We start from the raw sequence: 21,319 nt of genomic DNA on the forward strand, positions 1-21,319 counted from the left end.
TTCGAGATCGTATACGCCAAAAATCACAAAAAACTAACATTCAGAGATCAACCATGACACAAACCTTTTCGACGGTTAAAAATAAAAAAATCACGATTTAACGGTTATTTTAACTCCGATTTTGATGATTTTTTACAACTACACTCCGTGACCCAATACGAATACAATGATTGAATTTGATCATCAATTTAAAATATTTACACAAGTTGATTGACACACCCCGATCCGGATGATCCAGGTGTGCTGGCCGTGATGTGAAAATTAACTTGACACACAAATTAAACCCTATGGATGACAATTGTAGTATATGAGCAAATAGGGATCGTTCTAGACCGGGGATTAACTAGGGATGCTAATCAATGTAAATCTGACTCAAGAACATAAAATTATAATGTAGGACACTAAACTAAACTCAATTAATGCAAAACTAGAATTTAAAACACCTAAACAAACTAAAAACTCAAAACAGCAACTAGAAGGCTCAAAACTGCCTTAAAACCACTTTCTGGGCAGTTTTGAGTACCTAACACTAGTTTGGACGAATTTGGACTATGACTTGACTCAAAACACTTAAAAACACAACTAAATGGATTTCTAACTAATCTAACACTTTAAAATAAATGGGGGATTGATTGTGACGAAATTAAAACTTTAAAACTTAACTTTGAAAACAAATGCAAAGCAAAACAGATTGTGATAAAATAGAATGGTGAGAAGCTAGTTAGAGGGTTCCTTATCCACACATGAACATATGTATACAATTCGATCTCCAATTACTCTTTCAACAAACCATGAATGACAATGCCCCAAATTAACTAGATTGCACCAATTAATTCTCAGATTTCCCTAGATTCATTGAATTGAATGGAATACGCATTACAACCAAATTATTCTTATCAAGGACCCTAACTATGGAATACGCATGATAGAGACACATATCAAAGATCATTAAGTTCAATGGACATCATAAGCATTGACGAGGCATTCATAACTATGGGATACGCATGTTACTCTTGCCTAGGATTTACTTAACACAATCGTGACTAGCGACTTTCACTACTTATGAATATAAGTTAATAACGATTAGGTGAAATTCCCTTATACCCTAGCATCAAGTTTAAGCATGCAAATTAAGTGTCGACCCTCAACCCACATACATAAACAAGTTATCAATCAAATAGATAAGTAAATCACATTCACAATTTCTGAAATCATAATTGGAAGAAATCAAATCATATAAAACATATGTCCATGGCTTCAAATTCACCTCTAACTAAAAAGAAATTAGTTCCACATGTCTAACATAATTGAACAACAATTTAAATTAAACATGAAAACAGAAACAAAGAAAGAAAGAACTCCAAACACTCCACTAATGGCAGATTGCATGTGCAAGGCTTCTCCTTCCTTTGGACTGCACGGCACTCCTTCTTTCTCCGCCTTTAGTGGCTGCACAAGGTGGATGAATGGTTATGGAAGGATGTAGGAATGGTTTGGGGAAGAGGATGGTGCGGCAAGGTTGAATTTGGGCAGAAAGTTGGGAGTTTGGGGATGGAAGGCTGCGGCAAGGTGGGAAATAGGGTTTTGGACGAATTTCTGAATATGGAGAGGGTGTTCTTCGGCCAAGGGAGGTAAAACACATATATATAGGCAGCCAAACCCTAAAGAAATCAGGTTAGACAAATGGGCTAGGGTTTAGGTGCGGCTAGGGTTAGGAAATCCACCAAAAACTAGGGTTTCTAGAACATTAGGTGCGGCATGGGCTTAGGGTAAGTAATCAGATTTTTTTCATGTGAACAAGGCCTAGGTGCGGCTGATTAAGTGGGCTAGGGTTAGGGTTAGGTGCGGCATAGGTCCAAGAGGCAAAGATGGGTCATCCAAAAGCCCAAAGCCAAGAATAGAAACTCTCGAAAATGGAAACCTCCAAGAATAGAAACTTCCAACTTTAGAAACTTTAGTTGCCAATTCCGACTTCTTTGTTCTTTACTTTCATTTCTTCATTTCTTAAGCTCCCTCGACCTTCAAACTCGTCCATTCCTTGTTCCAAGCATGTACTTTTCAATCCAAGCTCACTTTTGCTCTAAAATGCTCCATTTTGCCATCTTTTATGTCATATGCCCTTTGAACCTGAAAACACATGAAAGTAGCTCAAAAGACTACTTTAACTAAGAAAACATAACGAAAATGCATAAGAACTAGCTAACTAAGGCGCATAAATATGCTCCTATCAGGCCGTCACGTGGGCGTGACGTAACCATAAGCACGACACGGAAGCGGAAAAACAACATAAATCAGCAGAATTTTAAACCAAATTCAAACATAACCACCTACGAACATAACCGGACGAGTTTACAAGTGACCACATAAGTTCAGAGCATAGGTTATCTGCAGTCAAGTAGGACTAAAATAAAATACATCACCCTCAGGTGAGTCCTACATGTCCAAGGTCTGTCAGAAAGCCGGAAAGGACCTCGTGAGCCAACCACCGCTAAACTAGAACCTGGAGGGGCGCAAAACAAAATGAGTGGGTCAGTAAAACAAATTAGTTTTCCAAAACAATTCATTAAAACAATTATATCCCCTCGCCGTAAAAACTTGTATACTTTCCCAGAAATATATATAACCATATAAAATCTCAAAACTTAAATCTCAAATCTTTAACATTTTCAAGAAAACATGCCATGCCATAAATCAAAATATAAATCAGGTGAAATAAGGAATCAATCGGAGACCCTGCAGTTGGTCCTATACGATTAATTCAATAGCTCAAAATCCCACTAAGCCGGAGTCACCCCGGTGACCTGTACGGCCCTACTCTGCACATCACTCGGAACTACGTAAGGTAGTCTATACGATGAAAGGTGTAAAAATACGCTCTAGTGCTTCACTCATCATATCATCAGCGCGCATAACTAAGGTCACCCACTAGTCGGAATCACGCCTAGTGATCTATACGACTAGCATGTCGGAACCCTCACATGGTCTGTACGACATCCACCTACTTGGATCCAAGGCGAGCGTGCGGTTTGGTGAATAATATAAGCACTAACACCTAGGGTGCAGGTTATGAGCTCAAAACATCTCAACAACAAACAATTCAATGAATAAATGAACTCACCTGACTTACCTGTGCCTCCACAGCACCATGCAACATGTATGCATCATATATCAATTCATATAACTCATACGCAATTCACATATTTCAAATAATTCTATGCATGGCATTTTTAAAACATATTTTCATATAAATTCATTTTCTGGGAAAAATCGATAGTATAAAGGTAATACGAAAACAAAACTGCCCACTCACTGATAAGTCGACGGGTCGTAACCCCCGTGGCGTCCCTGGATGCGGTCGTCCTCGTGATACGTCTCACCTATATGCGAAACAACTATAAAAACGTTAATTTTAAACACATCACCAATATTTCGAAATAACTTCTCATACGATGCTCAATTTGGGTATATGAATATACCACATCGACCTACTCGACGTCACGAGCGTCGGGATATTTTTAGAAAAATTTTTTGACTACTCACGCGCCCCCACGCGTCACACGTGGCACGGGTCCACGCGCTGGCCACGCGCAGCACGTGCAGCGCACGTGTCGTCTCCTTCGCAGGGCCTCGCCGGACTGGTTTCCCGGCGGCCGGACTCCGGCCAAACTCCGGCCGATTTTCAAACTCACAGATCTCCTTCGTTTTTCACCCATTTTCTTCGTATTTTATACCAAATTGAAGCCCTAAGAGTGTACTATCACGTTGGACTAGTTTTAGGACCTAAAAATCACGAAATCTCACCTTGCAAAAACCAAAGATTCGGCCAACCTTGAAACTCACGATCCCGACGTCCAAATCCTTCAAACGAACGTCCCCGAGCTTCCTTATGACCTTACAAAGCTTGCTATAAGCTTGAATTCTCCTGAAACACAACATTTTACGTTCGCATGAACAGTACCTCAAAAATGGAGGTTCGGGATTCACGTGAAATCGAAGGTTTCACTTCCTAAAACTAGCACCAATGAACTCAGGACGTCAAAACGATGAAGATACATACCTTATTTGCCTCAATCCGTCAAGTTTTGAAGGGTTTTGGTGGTGGTCCGTACGTGGAGGGTGAGGGAAAGAGAGAGATCGTGAGGGAGAGAGACAGAGAGTGCTACGGGAGGGAGAGAAGACAGGGAGTGCGTGTGTGTGTGATTGTGTGGTCCAACACAATCCTCACCATCCATCCAAATCCCTAACCACAAAAATTCCAATTCCAATAGTTTAATCCCAAAACTTACAAAATTAATTCAAATAATGTCACACACACGTACCCAAATGTCCGCCAAGGGTAATTACGTCAATTCACGCCCCCGATATAGAAATCCCGGGACGGGTTGTGACAATCTCCCCTCCTTATAGAATTTCGTCCCCGAAATTCCCACAATCAAATAACTACTTAGTACCCATAAAATAACCTTGGGTACCTCTCTCTCATCCGATCTTCCGTCTCCCAGGTAGCTTCCTCTGCAGAATGGTTCCTCCACAACACCTTGACCAAACTCACCGTCTTGTTCCTTAGAACCTTATCTTTCCAATCCAAGATAGTGACCGGTTCCTCATCATACGTCAAATCCAGATTAATCTCTAACGGTTGAGGAGGGATCACATGAGAAGGATCAGAAATATAATGTCGAAGCATAGAGACGTGGAACACATTATGGACCTTAGATAACTCCGGAGGCAGTTCCAACCGGTAGGCAACTTCACCAACTCTTTCAGTGATCACATAAGGTCCAATATATCTCGGGCTTAGCTTTCCTCTTTTCCCAAATCGTACCACACCTCTCCAAGGCGACAATTTCAAAAATACCCAATCACCCACATCATACACTCGATCAGTAGTATGCCGATCCGCTAAACTCTTCTGTCGATCCTGGGCTGCTTTCAGGTTTGACTTAATTATCTGAACATTTTGAGTAGTCTCATCTACAATCTCTGGGCCTTCTAATACCCTTTCACCAACCTCAGACCAACATAATGGCGTTCGACACGCCCTACCATAAAGTGCCTCAAATGGTGACATACCGATACTCGAGTGAAAACTATTATTATAAGCAAACTCCATCAGGTCCAGATGATCATGCCAGGAATGACCAAATTGCAGTACTGAAGATCTCAACATATCTTCCATCGTCTGAATGGTCCTCTCTGATTGCCCATCAGTTTGAGGATGATAAGCTGTGCTATAAAGCAATTGAGTACCCAAAGCTTCCTGAAAAGCCACCCAGAATTTAGAAGTAAACCTCGGGTCTCGATCCGAGATAATATTTACTGGAACTCCATGATACTTGACAATCTTCGAGATAAACAACTTAGCCAATTTATTCAGAGGGTATTTCTCCCTCACAGGAATGAAATGCGCCGATTTGGTGAGTCGATCCACAATTACCCAAATACCATCAAATCCATTTCGTGTACGAGGAAGTTTATACACGAAATCCATGGTTATATTTTCCCATTTCCACTGGGGAACGGGAAGGGGTTGCATTCGCCCAAAGGGATTCTTTATTTCTGCTTTCACTTGCTGGCAAATAATACACCTGCTCACATATTCTGCAATTTCTCTTTTCATACCCGGCCAATAATAAAATGGTCGAATGGTATGATACATTTTTGTTCCTCCCGGGTGCATCGCATAAGCTGAACAATGTGCTTCATCCAGAATTTCCTTCTTCAATTCCTCATTATTCGGAACATACATTCTGTTTTCTTGCATGAGCATACCATCTGATTCCTGAATTCTGAGGTCTTTCTTTTTCCCTTCACTTCTTAACTGAACCAACTCTTGAATTTCTCCATCCACCATCTGAGCTGCAAGTATACGGTCCACCAAAACTGGCCTGACTTGAAAACTAGCAAGAAAGGCTCCACTTGGGTCTTCAATCTCCAACCTTACTCCCGTTGCCCTCAGTTCAGTAAGAAGAGGAACACGGCAAGCATATAAAGCATTGAGTCTGCCTTGAGGTTTCCTACTCAGAGCATCTGCTACCACATTAGCACGACCTGGATGGTATTCAATGGTACAATCATAATCACTTAGCAATTCCATCCACCTTCGCTGACGAAGATTAAGATCATGCTGAGTAAACAAATACTGAAGACTCTTGTGATCAGTGAAAATCTTACACTTCTCACCATACATATAATGCCTCCAAATCTTTAAAGCAAAAACAATTGCTGCCAATTCAAGGTCGTGAGTAGGATAATTTCTTTCATGATTTTTCAACTGCCTAGAAGCATAGGCAATCACCTTACTATGCTGCATCAAAACACATCCCAAACCATTAAGTGAAGCATCACTATAGATCTCAAAATTACCGCTATCATCAGGAAGTACCAACACCGGTGCATGAGTGAGGCAATACTTCAATTGCTGAAAACTCCGCTCACATTTCTCATCCCACTCAAATTTAACATCTTTCCTGGTCAACTTTGTCAACGGTAAAGCAATCATAGAGAAATCCTGAACGAACCGTCGATAATAACCTGCTAAACCCAGAAAACTGCGTACCTCAGTGACGGTTCGAGGTTGCTCCCAATTCTCCACCGCTGCTATCTTTTGAGGATCAACTTGAATTCCTTGAGCCGATACCACATGCCCCAAAAATGCCACTTCAGACAACCAAAATTGACATTTACTGAACTTTGCATACAACTGATGCTCCCTTAATTTCCTTAACACCAAGTTAAGATGTCGGATATGATCTGATTGGGATTTAGAGTATACCAGAATATCATCAATAAAAACAATAACAAATTTATCAAGATATTTCTGGAATACCTCATTCATCAGTCTCATAAAAGCTGCAGGTGCATTAGTCAACCCAAACGGCATAACCGAAAATTCATAATGTCCGTACCGAGTCCGGAAAGCCGTCTTAGGTACATCATCTTCTTTAATCTTCAATTGATAATACCCGGATCTCAAATCAATCTTAGAAAATACACACGCACCCTTCAGCTGATCAAACAAATCATCAATGCGGGGCAATGGATAACGGTTTTTAACCGTCACCCGATTCAGTTGCCTGTAATCAATACACAATCGCAAAGTTCCATCTTTCTTCCTCACAAATAATACTGGAGCACCCCACGGTGATGAACTAGGTTGAATAAAACCTTTATCAAGTAATTCTTGCAACTGGATTTTTAATTCTCTCAACTCAGCAGGAGCCATTCTATAAGGAGTCAGAGATATAGGGTCCGTACCTGGAAGCAAATCAATAGTGAATTCCACCTCCCTGTCTGGTGGTAATCCCGGCAAATCATCAGGGAATACGTCTGGATAATGTCTGACCACACCAACTTCTTCTATACTAGTAGGAGTAGCATCATTTAACATCACATGTGCCAAATATCCCTGACAACCCTTCGATAACAATTTCCTTGCCCTTATGGCAGAAATAACTCCATGTCTCACCCCACTTCTCTCGCCCACAAAAGTAACCTCGGGTAATCCAGGACGATAAAAAGTAACTGATTTACCATAACAATCAATATGGGCACGATTATGGTGTAACCAATCAGCCCCTAAGATCACATCAAAATCCACAATATCTAACGGAATAAGATCAGCGGACATAATTACGCCCTCAACCATCACTGGACACCCAAGATACACACTATCCACATAACATTTATCTCCTCTAGGCATGGCGAACTCTAAATCAAATCCTAGAGGTGAAGGGTGAGGTTGGGTCATTTGAGCAAACGTATGAGAAATCACAGAGTGCGTAGCACCACAATCAATCAAAACCTTAGCAAAATGACCAAGAACATTCAACGTACCCATAATCAAGTCTGGATGGTTCTGAGCCTCCTGCAGAGAAATATGATTAATTCGTCCCTGAGCCTGCTGTCGTCCACCTCGGCCTCTATTGCCCTGATTACCTCGTCCCTGAGGATTACGCCCCTGACCTGGCTGACTAGGCTGCCTGGATGATCCTGCACCACCAGTAGCAACTTCCCCCTGACGGGGCTGGCCTCCCTGATGCCACTGCGATCCACCAGCTGGCATAGAGGAATAAGATGAATAACCTCCAAAATCCTGAGAATATCCAGCCTGAGAGTAAGGCTCCTGGGAATACTGATAAGGTCCGGGAGCATACGGAGCAGCATCCCCCTGATAGTGGTAAGCACCACCACGACTCGGCTGGCCATAACCACCCGGTCCCAAACTCTGCTGAACTGGTGCTGGAGGTGGTATAGTGGTCTGCTGTGGTCTCTGTTGACCCTGGGGGCACTGAGAAGCCCGATGTCCCATCTGCCCACACGTAAAGCAGGCACCAGTACCTCTCCTACACTCACCATGGTGACAGAAGTTACAACGGCGGCACCATGGAGCGCCAGATCCACCAGCATCCCTCTGACCCTGAAATCTGGGTCCACCAGAAAATCTTCCACCACCTCTCCTCGGGCCAGTAAAACTATATCCCCCACTAGAAGAACTTGAACTCGCTCCACTCTTCTTAAAATTATGTGTCTGTCGAGGTCCCGGAATAGAAATACCCTTACCTTTGTCATTCTTCTTCTGACCCTCATTCTTGTCCTCGTCATCCTCACTGTCAGGAAGATTATCAGAGTCCTCCATCCTAACCAAAATCTCAAAATACTCATGATAATCAGCGCAGGGAAGTGCATTGGCAAAAGTACGCCACTTCTTCTTAGATCCCAACTTGAAACGTCGAAGCATCTCTCCCTGATTACCAGCTGTATCAGTGTCATAACGAGACAAATCAGTAAACTTTTTATAATACTCATGTGCTGACATATTGCCCTGTTTCAACCTGGTGAATTCCTGCTTCTTACGATCAATATACTCAGGAGGAACGAATCTCTTCATAAAATTCTCTTTGAACACTTTCCAGTCGGCTGCCGTCTCAGGTGACATGTACCTAGCCTGATTCATCCACCATGCTGCTGGTTCACGACCCAAAAACCAAGTGGTGGTCTCCACCCACCTATTAGCAGGGAGATTCCCCTGACTCTGCATCACCTGGAAGGTTTTCTCAATATGATCTAGCCATTTCTCTGCCCCCTCATGACTTTCATTACCCATAAACCGATCTAACTTCAAGTTGTACATGGTCTCCAGAGGTGTCCTCAGAGGAGGAGGAGGACGAATCACATTCTGTAAAGCCTGGGCCATTGCTTCCCCTAACTGAGTAATATCCGGGAAATTAGGTTCAGAAGCACGGTGGGACTCCCTACGCTCTCTACGAGGCGGCATGATTATGACAGAAAACATCAAAAGATCGTTAAGACATTAACAAATTTACAGGACTGCAACCTAGGCTCTGATACCACACTGACACACCCCGATCCGGATGATCCAGGTGTGCTGGCCGTCACGTGGGCGTGACGTAACCATAAGCACGACACGGAAGCGGAAAAACAACATAAATCAGCAGAATTTTAAACCAAATTCAAACATAACCACCTACGAACATAACCGGACGAGTTTACAAGTGACCACATAAGTTCAGAGCATAGGTTATCTGCAGTCAAGTAGGACTAAAATAAAATACATCACCCTCAGGTGAGTCCTACATGTCCAAGGTCTGTCAGAAAGCCGGAAAGGACCTCGTGAGCCAACCACCGCTAAACTAGAACCTGGAGGGGCGCAAAACAAAATGAGTGGGTCAGTAAAACAAATTAGTTTTCCAAAACAGTTCATTAAAACAATTATATCCCCTCGCCGTAAAAACCTGTATACTTTCCCAGAAATATATATAACCATATAAAATCTCAAAACTTAAATCTCAAATCTTTAACATTTTCAAGAAAACATGCCATGCCATAAATCAAAATATAAATCAGGTGAAATAAGGAATCAATCGGAGACCCTGCAGTTGGTCCTATACGATTAATTCAATAGCTCAAAATCCCACTAAGCCGGAATCACCCCGGTGACCTGTACGGCCCTACTCTGCACATCACTCGGAACTACGTAAGGTAGTCTATACGATGAAAGGTGTAAAAATACGCTCTAGTGCTTCACTCATCATATCATCAGCGCGCATAACTAAGGTCACCCACTAGTCGGAATCACGCCTAGTGATCTATACGACTAGCATGTCGGAACCCTCACATGGTCTGTACGACATCCACCTACTTGGATCCAAGGCGAGCGTGCGGTTTGGTGAATAATATAAGCACTAACACCTAGGGTGCAGGTTATGAGCTCAAAACATCTCAACAACAAACAATTCAATGAATAAATGAACTCACCTGACTTACCTGTGCCCCCACAGCACCATGCAACATGTATGCATCATATATCAATTCATATAACTCATACGCAATTCACATATTTCAAATAATTCTATGCATGGCATTTTTAAAACATATTTTCATATAAATTCATTTTCTGGGAAAAATCGATAGTATAAAGGTAATACGAAAACAAAACTGCCCACTCACTGATAAGTTGACGGGTCGTAACCCCCGTGGCGTCCCTGGATGCGGTCGTCCTCGTGATACGTCTCACCTATATGCGAAACAACTATAAAAACGTTAATTTTAAACACATCACCAATATTTCGAAATAACTTCTCATACGATGCTCAATTTGGGTATATGAATATACCACATCGACCTACTCGACGTCACGAGCGTCGGGATATTTTTAGAAAAAAATTTTGACTGCTCACGCGCCCCCACGCGCCACACGTGGCACGGGTCCACGCGCAGCACGTGCAGCGCACGTGTCGTCTCCTTCGCAGGGCCTCGCCGGACTGGTTTCCCGGCGGCCGGACTCCGGCCAAACTCCGGCAGATTTTCAAACTCACAGATCTCCTTCGTTTTTCACCCATTTTCTTCGTATTTTATACCAAATTGAAGCCCTAAGAGTGTACTATCACGTTGGACTAGTTTTAGGACCTAAAAATCACGAAATCTCACCTTGCAAAAACCAAAGATTCGGCCAACCTTGAAACTCACGATCCCGACGTCCAAATCCTTCAAACGAACGTCCCCGAGCTTCCTTAGGACCTTACAAAGCTTGCTATAAGCTTGAATTCTCCTGAAACACAACATTTTACGTTCGCATGAACAGTACCTCAAAAATGGAGGTTCGGGATTCACGTGAAATCGAAGGTTTCACTTCCTAAAACTAGCACCAATGAACTCAGGACGTCAAAACGATGAAGATACATACCTTATTTGCCTCGATCCGTCAAGTTTTGAAGGGTTTTGGTGGTGGTCCGTACGTGGAGGGTGAGGGAAAGAGAGAGATCGTGAGGGAGAGAGACAGAGAGTGCTACGGGAGGGAGAGAAGACAGGGAGTGCGTGTGTGTGTGATTGTGTGGTCCAACACAATCCTCACCATCCATCCAAATCCCTAACCACAAAAATTCCAATTCCAATAGTTTAATCCCAAAACTTACAAAATTAATTCAAATAATGTCACACACACGTACCCAAATGTCCGCCAAGGGTAATTACGTCAATTCACGCCCCCGATATAGAAATCCCGGGACGGGCTGTGACATGGATACCACAAAATCTTATGTTATACTTAATGAAAGTATAAATAAAATCTAAGTGTTAGTGAATCTATCGTTTTGATGAGGTACAAATTCTATGAAACTAATTTCAACGATCCAACCGTCAAACTTGTTTGTATACGCTTCGAGACCGCATACGCCAAAAAACACAAAACACAAACATTCAGAGATCAAGTATGAGACAAAACTTTTCGACGGTTAAAAATAAAAAAAATCACGATTAAACGATTATTTTAACTCCAATTTTGATGATGTTTTAAAACTACACTCCTTGACCCTATACGAATACAATGAATGAATTTGATCGTCAATTTAAAATATTTACACAAGCGGATACCTCAAAATCTGATGTTATACATAATGAAAGTATAAATAAACTCTAAGTGTTAGTGAATCTATTGTTTCGATGGGATACGAATTCTATAAAACTAATTTTAACGATCCAACCATCAAACTTGTTTGTATATGCTTCGAGACCGCATATGCCAAAAATCACAAAAAACAAACATTCAGAGATCAAGAAATGAGACAAAACTTTTCGACGGTTATAAAACAAAAAATCACTATTTAACGGTTATTTTAACTCCGGTTTTGATGATTTTTAACAATTACACTACTTGACCCTATACGAATACAACGAATGAATTTGATTGTCAATTTAAAATATTTACACAAGTGGATACCACAAAATCTTATGTTATACTCAATGAAAGTATAAATAAACTGTAAGCGTTAGTGAATTTATCGTTTTGATGGGATGCCAATTCTATGAAACTAATTTTAACAATCCAACCGTCAAATTTGTTTGTATACGCTTTGAGATCGCATATGCCAAAAATCACAAAAAACAAACATTCAGAGATCAAGTAATGAGACAAAACTTTTCGACGGTTATAAAACAAAAAATCACAATTTAACGGTTATTTTAACTCCGATTTTGATGATTTTTTACAACTACACTCCTTGACCCTATACGAATACAATGAATGAATTTGATCATCAATTTAAAATATTTACACAAGTGGACATGACAAAATCTTATGTTATACTTAATGAAAGTATAAATAAACTCTAAGTGTTAGTGAATCTATCGTTTTGATGGGATACGAATTCTATGAAACTAATTTTAATGATCCAACTGTCAAACTTGTTTGTATATGCTTTGAGATCGCATACGCCAAAAATCACATAAAAAAAAACATTCAGAGATCAAGAAATGAGACAAAACTTTTCGACAGTTATAAAACAAAAAATCACGATTTAACGATTATTTTAACTCCGATTTTGGTGATTACAACGACACTCCTTGACCATATACGAATACAATAAATGAATTTGATCGTCAATTTAAAATATTTACACAAGTGGATACCACAAGATCTTATGTTATACTTAATGAAAGTATAAATAAACTCTAAGTGTTAGTGAATCTATCATTTTGATGGGATACGAATTCTATGAAACTAATTTTAACAATCCAACCGTCAAACTTGTTTTTATATGCTTCGAGATCACATACGCCAAAAATCACATTAAAAAAACATTCAGAGATCAAGTAATGAGACAAAACTTTTCGACGGTTATAAAACAAAAATTCACGATTTAACGGTTATTTTAACTCCGATTTTGATGATTTTTTACAATTACCCTCCTTGACCCTATACGAATAAAATGAATGAATTTGATCATCAATTTAAAATATTTTCCCAAGTGGATACCACAAAATCTTATGTTATACTTAATGAAAGTATAAATAAACTCTAAGTGTTAGTGAATCTATCGTTTTAATGGGATACAAATTCTATGAAACTAATTTTAATGATCCAACCGCCAAACTTGTTTGTATTGTTGGAAATGTGCCCTAAAACCAATCATATGATGATACTTTACGGACATTTCACATGTTAAACTAATCTAGTTTAATATCAAGGGCAAAGATTATTGTTTGAGCCGTCTCATATAAATGTTATACGCTTAAACGATAAGTCCAAGGAATATGTGATTGGGAGAATGCGATCTAAAGAAGTTAGATTCATGAGACCATTCTTTCGTAGACACATCCTAAACGTTCCTGATCATAGGATTGCCAATTGGGCATTGATAGTCCGTTAAGATCAGTACGTGTTGTGTCTTCTCTCAGGGAGAGTGACTAGTCTCGAGTCATTGGTGTGTGTGACATCAAGACAAGTACGTAGGTGCTCAATAGAGAATGAGTTCACTGAACACGATCAACGAAGAGTTCTCATATTCATGTCACATGAGAACTCATGGTTGGGATAATGCAAAGTAGTCATTTGACCAGAGGCATCATAGTTGTCGTGTGGTTAGGTACTTGATCTTTGATTATGTCAAAGTCACCCCATCCGCGGGTGTCCATGGCATCGTCGGGGTTAAGCCACTTAGTATGAATGAGATTTAGGAAGTCGTTCGAAATCACATTCAAGGTAATCATATAAGCATACGAATCACATTGGATAGTAGACATGAATAAACTATCAAACCAAACAATGTGGTCAAGAGTATTGTATTAGAGAAAGACTGTATTGCATTTGTAATCCTAAACTGAATAGGTTCTCCACCTCTTCTGATTAGCTTGGGTAACCATGATATGCTGCTAGGTGTCACTCATGGTTTGTGGAAGCCCTAAACGTGTATAATCACTAAAGGGAGAATTGAAAGTAAGTTTCAATTCACAATCGATTTGAAATGGTTTTAATCGCCCACTGCCTTGCTAAAAGGAACCTAATGGATCGTACACCGTGTAAGGTGGAGATTGAAGAAACAATGGAGATGACTAAGAATAATTAAATGGTTTAATTATTTATGGCAAGGATTAATTAATATGTTAATTAATCAAACGAATAAGTTCGTTAAAGACCTCGGGATAGTTTTGGACCTTAAGGCCCAATGGGCTTCGAACGTCAAGCCCATTGACTTAAGTTGTATGACAACTTAATGAATAATGATTCACAAAGGCCCAATTAGCCCAATAATACCCTAAGGCCGGCCATTTAGAGATGGAGTGAGTTTTGGACTTATTTACAAGTTTGCTACTCCAATGAATTAAGGTATAAATATGACTTTATAGCCAAAATTCATTTAGGGTTTTTCTTTTGGGAAAGGATGAGAACATAAGCTCTCATTTCTCTCTAAAGTGGCCGGCCTCCTTGGAGGGTTTAGCTAGCAATCCTACTACTCCAAGGTCACTCATTTCTTCTCCAATCTAACCGTGGTGAAGAGACTTAGAGGTTCTCAATTTTGGGAACTTGGAGAACCATTTCATCCATCCAAATCCATAGATCTAAGATGCAAGGAATGAAGGCCCTCTCTTTGGGTGATTAGCCTTTGCTTATGCAAAGAGGAATCTACAAAGGTATAATTTCTCAACTAACAAATGTTGTTTTAAGTTGAGTCAAGGTTCACCAATCTACTAGGCTTTGAATTTCATGGGTAATGTTTTGTTTTTGAGTGCATACAAGCATGATTCCGCCTTTTAATTGTTAATTGCATGCTATAGATGTTATTCAAATGAACATGTTTTCTCAAAATTATCCTTCATGTATATGCTTCGAGATCGCATACGCTAAAAATCACAAAAAATAAACATCCAGAGATCAAGAAATGAGAAAAAACTTTTTGACGGTTATAAAACAAAAAATCACGATTTAACGGTTATTTAAACTCCGATTTTGATGATTTTTAACAACTACACTCCTTGACCCTATACAAATACAACGAATGAATTTGATCGTCAATTTAAAATATTTACACAAGTGGATACCACAAAATCTTATGTTATACTTAATGAAAGTATAAATAAACTCTAAGTGTTATTGAATCTATCGTTTTGATGGGATACGAATTCTGTGAAACTAATTTTAACGATCCAACCGTCAAACTTGTTTGTATATACTTCGAGATCGCATATGCCGAAAATCACAAAAACAAACATTCAGAGATCAAGTAATGAGACAAAACTTTTTGACGGTTATAAAACAAAAAATCACGATTTAACGGTTATTTTAACTCCGATTTTGATGATTTTTTACAACTACACTCCTTGACCCTATACGAATACAATGAATGAATTTGATCGTCAATTTAAAATATTTACACAAGTGGATACCATAAAATCTTATGTTATACTTAATGAAAGTATAAATAAACTCTAAGTATTAGTGAATCTATCGTTTTGATGGGATACGAATTCTATGAAACTGTTGACCCTAAAAACTACCAAGCCTACGTGGCGCGCAGGCCGAGTAATCTATAAGCTAACTACGTCTTTCGGTGAATGCGGGGTGTGCCAACTCGTCGGCCGAGATCGGATGAGGAGTAAATTTGTTGATGTTGCATTAGGCGCGCGGCTGACTTCTGCGTCTTACGATTGCGACCGAGGAAGGAACACGTCTCGGCCTCTTGTATTCTCGAACCTGAAGACGTGGCTACTATTCTTACGAAGTTCACGAATCCTCGTTTTCGGATTGGGTCATAGTGATGTTATTCGTCAGAGTAAACTCACGCCGAATCGACACCAAAGTGTAAGGGCACAAATACTTAAAGAAAATATAAGTCTTAATAGTGAACGTGGTTCGGCCGTTTGAATGCCGAACTCTAAATCCCACTTGAGAGTATCCAATCATAAAATAACTCGGCGTGCAATGCACCGAGCTCAGTAAACTGTAATACCTCAATTCGCCGAGAAGGCTAATGAGATGACCTCAATCAATAAGGATTCAGAAATCCTTTTCAACTGAGACTTGGATAGGTAACCAACCGTCCTCGCCGCAGTGCTGTTGATGCCAACGGAAGATGTTGCGAGATCGGCTGATTCTACGGCGACAGAGCTATCTATGCTGACTTAAGATATCACTGGTTGCTTTCACAGTGCTGTTGATTCCAACGGAAGATGTGTCAGCGAAAAGAGAAAATAAAAATCTCAAAGTTGTTGAGAGAGTTTGCGCAGTGCTGTTGTGTGTTGAATTAGAGATCCTGAATGATGGACAACCTCCTCTATTTATAGCACTGGATACCTTTAAGGTCGAGTTAAACCCCTACTCGGACTAGGTCTTCTTCTCCTGATCAAACACCAACTCGACCAGTCATATTCTCACTATAATTGTGAACCTGGTCCTTTATTAAGCCGGATTCACTTCCGAGTTATTAATCCTGCCGAGACTCCTTATTGCGCTAGCACTCGACTTGTCTTGCAGCATGACCTAACCGACCTAGATTTGGAGGCCCACGCGTTAAACGATCCATGTACCCTTGTCGTAAGGCCTTCCGGGCCGATAATGATTTTACCCTAGGCCCAAACTAATATTTTGGGCCCAAACATTGCCCTTCGCTTCTGAGGTCCTCGACCTGCATTCTTTGGTCGAGTTTCGACCTTGAAGAAGTGAATTTAACACTCAGAACCCAAATACTCTGTTTCCAAGGCGCATTTATTGAGCACGATTGCATGATCTTGATCCTGCTGACCAATACACCACGTGGCATCCTTTTGAAGGAATTATTTTGTAAAACATGTTCATTTGAGCAACATCATATAGCATGCAATTAACAATTAAAAGGCGGAATCATGCTTGTATGTACTCAAAAACAAAACATGACCATGAAATTCAAAGCCTAGTAGATTGGTGAACCAATAATCAACTCAAAACATAAGTGAGTTGAAATTAATACCTTTGTAGATTCCTCTTTGCATAAGCAAAGGCTAATCACCCAAAGAGATAAGGGCCTTCATTCCTTGCTTCTTAGATCCATGGATTTGGATGGAAGAATAGGTTCTCCAAGTTCCCAAAATTGAGAACCTCTAATTCTCGACACCAAGGTTCGATTGTAGAAGAAATGAGTGACCTTGGAGTAGTAGGATTGCTAGATGTACCCTCCAAGGTGTTGGCCTCTTTAGAGAGAAAATGGAGAGACAATTCTCACCTATTTTCCCCAAAAATAAACCCATTTATCACTTAATGAATATTTGGCTATAAAATCATTTATATAGTCACTTCTTTAAGTGACCTAAACAACCAAAACCCTAATTCATTTCATCATGGCTGGCCATTTAGGGGATTTTGGGCTTTTGGGCTTTAATGAATCTTCATTCATTAAATTGTCATACAACTTAAGTTAATGGGCTTGACGTTCGAAGCCCATTGGGCCTTAAGGTCCAAAACTATCCCGAAGTCTTTAACGAACTTATTCGTTTGATTAATTAACATATTAATTAATCCTTGCCATAAATAAATGATTAAACCATTTAATCATTCTTACTCATTTCCGTTTAATCTCCAATCTCCACCTTTCACGGTGTGCGATCCATTAGGTTCCTTTTAGCGAGGTAGTGGGCGATTAAAACCATTTTACATCGATTGTGAATTGAAACTATTTTCAATTCTCCCTTTAGTGATTATACACGTTTAGGGCTTCCACAAACCATGAGTGACACCTAGCAGCATATCATGGTTACCCAAGCTAATCAGAAGAGGTTAGAGAACCTATTCAGTTCGAGATTACAAATGCAATACGGTCCTTCTCTAATCTAATACTCTTGACCACATTGTTTGGTTTGATAGTTTATTTTCTCATGTCTACTATCCAATGTGTGTCTTGTGCTTATATGATTACCTTGAATGTGATTCGGAACGCATTCCCTAATCTCATTCATACTCTGGCCAGAGATTCAAATCATATCAGAGAGTATTCTCCCTCAAACGGTTTGAAGGTTAGAGATCCCTTGTTGCGCATTCATTTGTCTCCATAGCTAAGCGGCTTGACCCCAACGATGCCGTGGACACCCTCCTGGTGGGATGACTTTGACATAATCAAAGATCAAGGTCTTAACCACAAGACAACTATGATGCCTCAGGTCAAAGGACTACTTTGCATTATCCCAACCATGAGTTCTCATGTGACATGGAATATGAGAACTCTTCGTTGATCGCGTTCAGTGAACTCATTCTCTATTGAGCACCTACCGTACTTGTCTTGATGTCACACACACCAATGACTAGAGACTAATCACTCTCCCTGAGAGAAGACATAGTACGTACCGATCTTGACGGACTGTCAATGCCCAATTGGCAATCCTATGATCAGGAACGTTTAGGATGTGTCTACGAAAGAATGGTCTCAAGAATCTAACTTCATTAGATTACATTCTCCCAATCACATATTCCTTGGACTTTATCGTTTAAGCATATAACATTTATATGAGACGGCTCAAACAATAATCTATGCCCTTTATATGTTAAACTAGATTAGTTTAACATGTGAAATGTCCGTAAAGTATCATCACATGATTGGCTTTAGGGCACATTTCCAACACCTTTAACACGACCAATCCCTAATAATGACGTCTAAGGCGTGCGACTCCCTGAACCGTCATGCCATCATGACTTTGTTGCTGAACATAACCATGCCACCTCAATCCGCGAACCATTCGTCATCGTGCAGATGCCGAAACGTCTTTGGCCATAAATCTCACCCCCACACGCAATCGTGCGCCCCTAAAACAAGAAACCCTTGGTCTTCTCAACTGAATTCTTTGAATGTTCATAATGATCAGCGAATTCTTTGGTCGATTTTACCCTTCATTTTGAATTTCGAACGATTGCCCTTCCTCCCACAATTCTATAAATACTGGAATTCTTTCATTCGTACTTTACTCTTTCTAATTTTCTGAAATTTCTTGCCATCGCTCTCCAGTGCATCTCTTCTTTCCAGGTCTTCGTCTTCAATCCTCAACCTAGAAAGTTCTTTTCCTATCACCGCTTCAAATCATTCACCATGGCCTCCTTTAGCGGCCTTATGCTTCTGGTGTTTGGCCACCAACACCATGGTCCTCCTTCTCGGCCCCATCGGCCCCACTATCCTTCATCTTACTGCCATCATGGAGACTTCCTCGACCGGAATCCCAATCAACGCTGCCCTCTCTGGGTATCCGTCGAATATTAACTTGAAGACGCTCTTCGAAAAACGGGCCCTTGAGATGTTAGGTGGTGAGGGCCAAACACCTTCGAAAGAAGAGTTTCACAAGCTTCACAAGAACTTCTTCAACTATAACACCCTCTATCTTCATTTTGCTGGCCGAGGAGAAGAGGCTCTGCAAGAGGGAGAACACGAGGCTTTCCTCTTCTATTGGTACAACAAATTTATCTGTTGTACCAAATCTAACAAGTGTCTGGTCGAGAATATGGCGGTGGTTGAAGCCCTAGCTAGCGGTCACATTCTAGCACTCAGCTCGGCCATTCTCGCCCATCTCCTATGCTGCTTGGCTGAAACGACCCTAAATAAGGTCGATTCGCAGCAGAATGGTCCTCTCTGGGTCTTCCAACTCTGGCAGTAGGTCTACTTTACTCCTCTTCGACCGACGATTGTCGATTTCTCGCCTAAGGAAGCGCTCGGCCCTCAGCTGGCTTTTCGGCCAATCCCCCCTCACCAAGCCGAAGAAGTGTTCAGATACTTTTTTGCCCTTGACGACCTTTCTGATGACGAGTTCTTGATCTGCCATCGTCGAGAATACCCTTCATCGATCAGACTCCCTACAACAGTGTGGGGCACGAACGAAGATGCCGACCTTCGTTAATCCTAGGGGTCTTTCATGCTTGGCTGCGACCTGCCTCTCGGCTGTGAGGGTCGCTGAATGAGTTGGGAAGTGTATCATCCCAACTTCCTCGCTCAGCAGCTTAGCTACCTTCAAGGTTGCCCAGTCCCTCTTCTCTCCTCACGGTCCGTCCTAAGCTGTGGACGCGAACCTGGCTCTTCAGAGAAGGAATGCATTGACACCAAAAGAGAGTTCCAGGAGCGGTGCAAAAAATTCAGCCTTCGACCGGTCACTCTAGAGCCTCTTTGCACTGACACCTTCGGTGACTGGTAGGAAGAGTACACCCAACAGTTTTTTGGTGTTCCGATCGAAACCGTTTTGAACAAAGTCTTCGGTGATCGACCTAAGAAAGCTCATGCCCCCCAACCCCAAGGCAACGGTTTATTTCTACCTTTTTCTTCAATTTTGAACTACCGATCTGCAGTTTATTTCTACCTTTTTCCTTAAATTTTGAACTACCGATCTGCTTTATTGATTTGCTTTTACTTTCTCAGGTAATCGGTTGTTGAAAAAGGTGGAGGTGGTTGCTGCGGCTGCGGCTGAGAGAAAATCGATCATCTCTAAGAAAGCTAAGACCACTGCGCAGGCCTTGCTGAGCAAACGGCCTCGTTGAGAAGCTGAGCCGACCATCGAACCCCCTCAGCCAGCCAAACGGGTCAAAAAGCTGGCGAAGAAAGGAGAACGGGAGATTCATGTTATCTCTAGTCAAACTACGATAGTAACAACTCCCAGCGTTTCCCCTTCTCCCCCCATCGCACAAGCCTTAGTTGAGAAACGGTCAATTTCGGTCGAAGGAACAGTCCAAGCACGGCCTGTTTCTGAAGTCGGTAAACCAGTTGTTGTTCCACCGATCGAGGCTGCACCTGTCCTGGAAGCGGCAGTCTCTGTGATCGAGAAAACTCATCCTGACCATTCAAAACCCTCGGCCTTCGTTCTGGAAGAGAGTGACGGTAGCGACGAGGTTCCTCTAGCGAGTCGCCTTCAACCACGCCGTCAACCTCCTCCTGTGTCTGAGGCGGTTGTCCAAGTTGGCCCTTCTACAACCGACCGTGGCAAACAACCTGATGGAGAGCCAGAAGCGACAGCGGAAATGCCTGTTCATCCGCAGGACCAGGACCTCGATATTCCTCTGCAGGAAGTTACCTCGGCCTTCGTAAGT

General features: G+C 41.2%; 1 long non-coding RNA gene across 1 annotated transcript; it reads right to left on the bottom strand.

The window, feature by feature from the left end:
* Positions 1-2,350: 2,350 nt before the first annotated feature.
* Positions 2,351-3,862, bottom strand: LOC126625098 (uncharacterized). The gene is made up of 3 exons (XR_007624320.1): positions 3,802-3,862; positions 3,311-3,377; positions 2,351-2,500 (listed from the first exon to the last, which is right to left on the bottom strand). It is a non-coding gene; the product is annotated as an uncharacterized LOC126625098 (long non-coding RNA).
* Positions 3,863-21,319: the final 17,457 nt, after the last annotated feature.

Source organism: Malus sylvestris, chromosome 6 (assembly GCF_916048215.2).
Source record: "Malus sylvestris chromosome 6, drMalSylv7.2, whole genome shotgun sequence".
Taxonomy (NCBI): domain Eukaryota; kingdom Viridiplantae; phylum Streptophyta; class Magnoliopsida; order Rosales; family Rosaceae; genus Malus; species Malus sylvestris.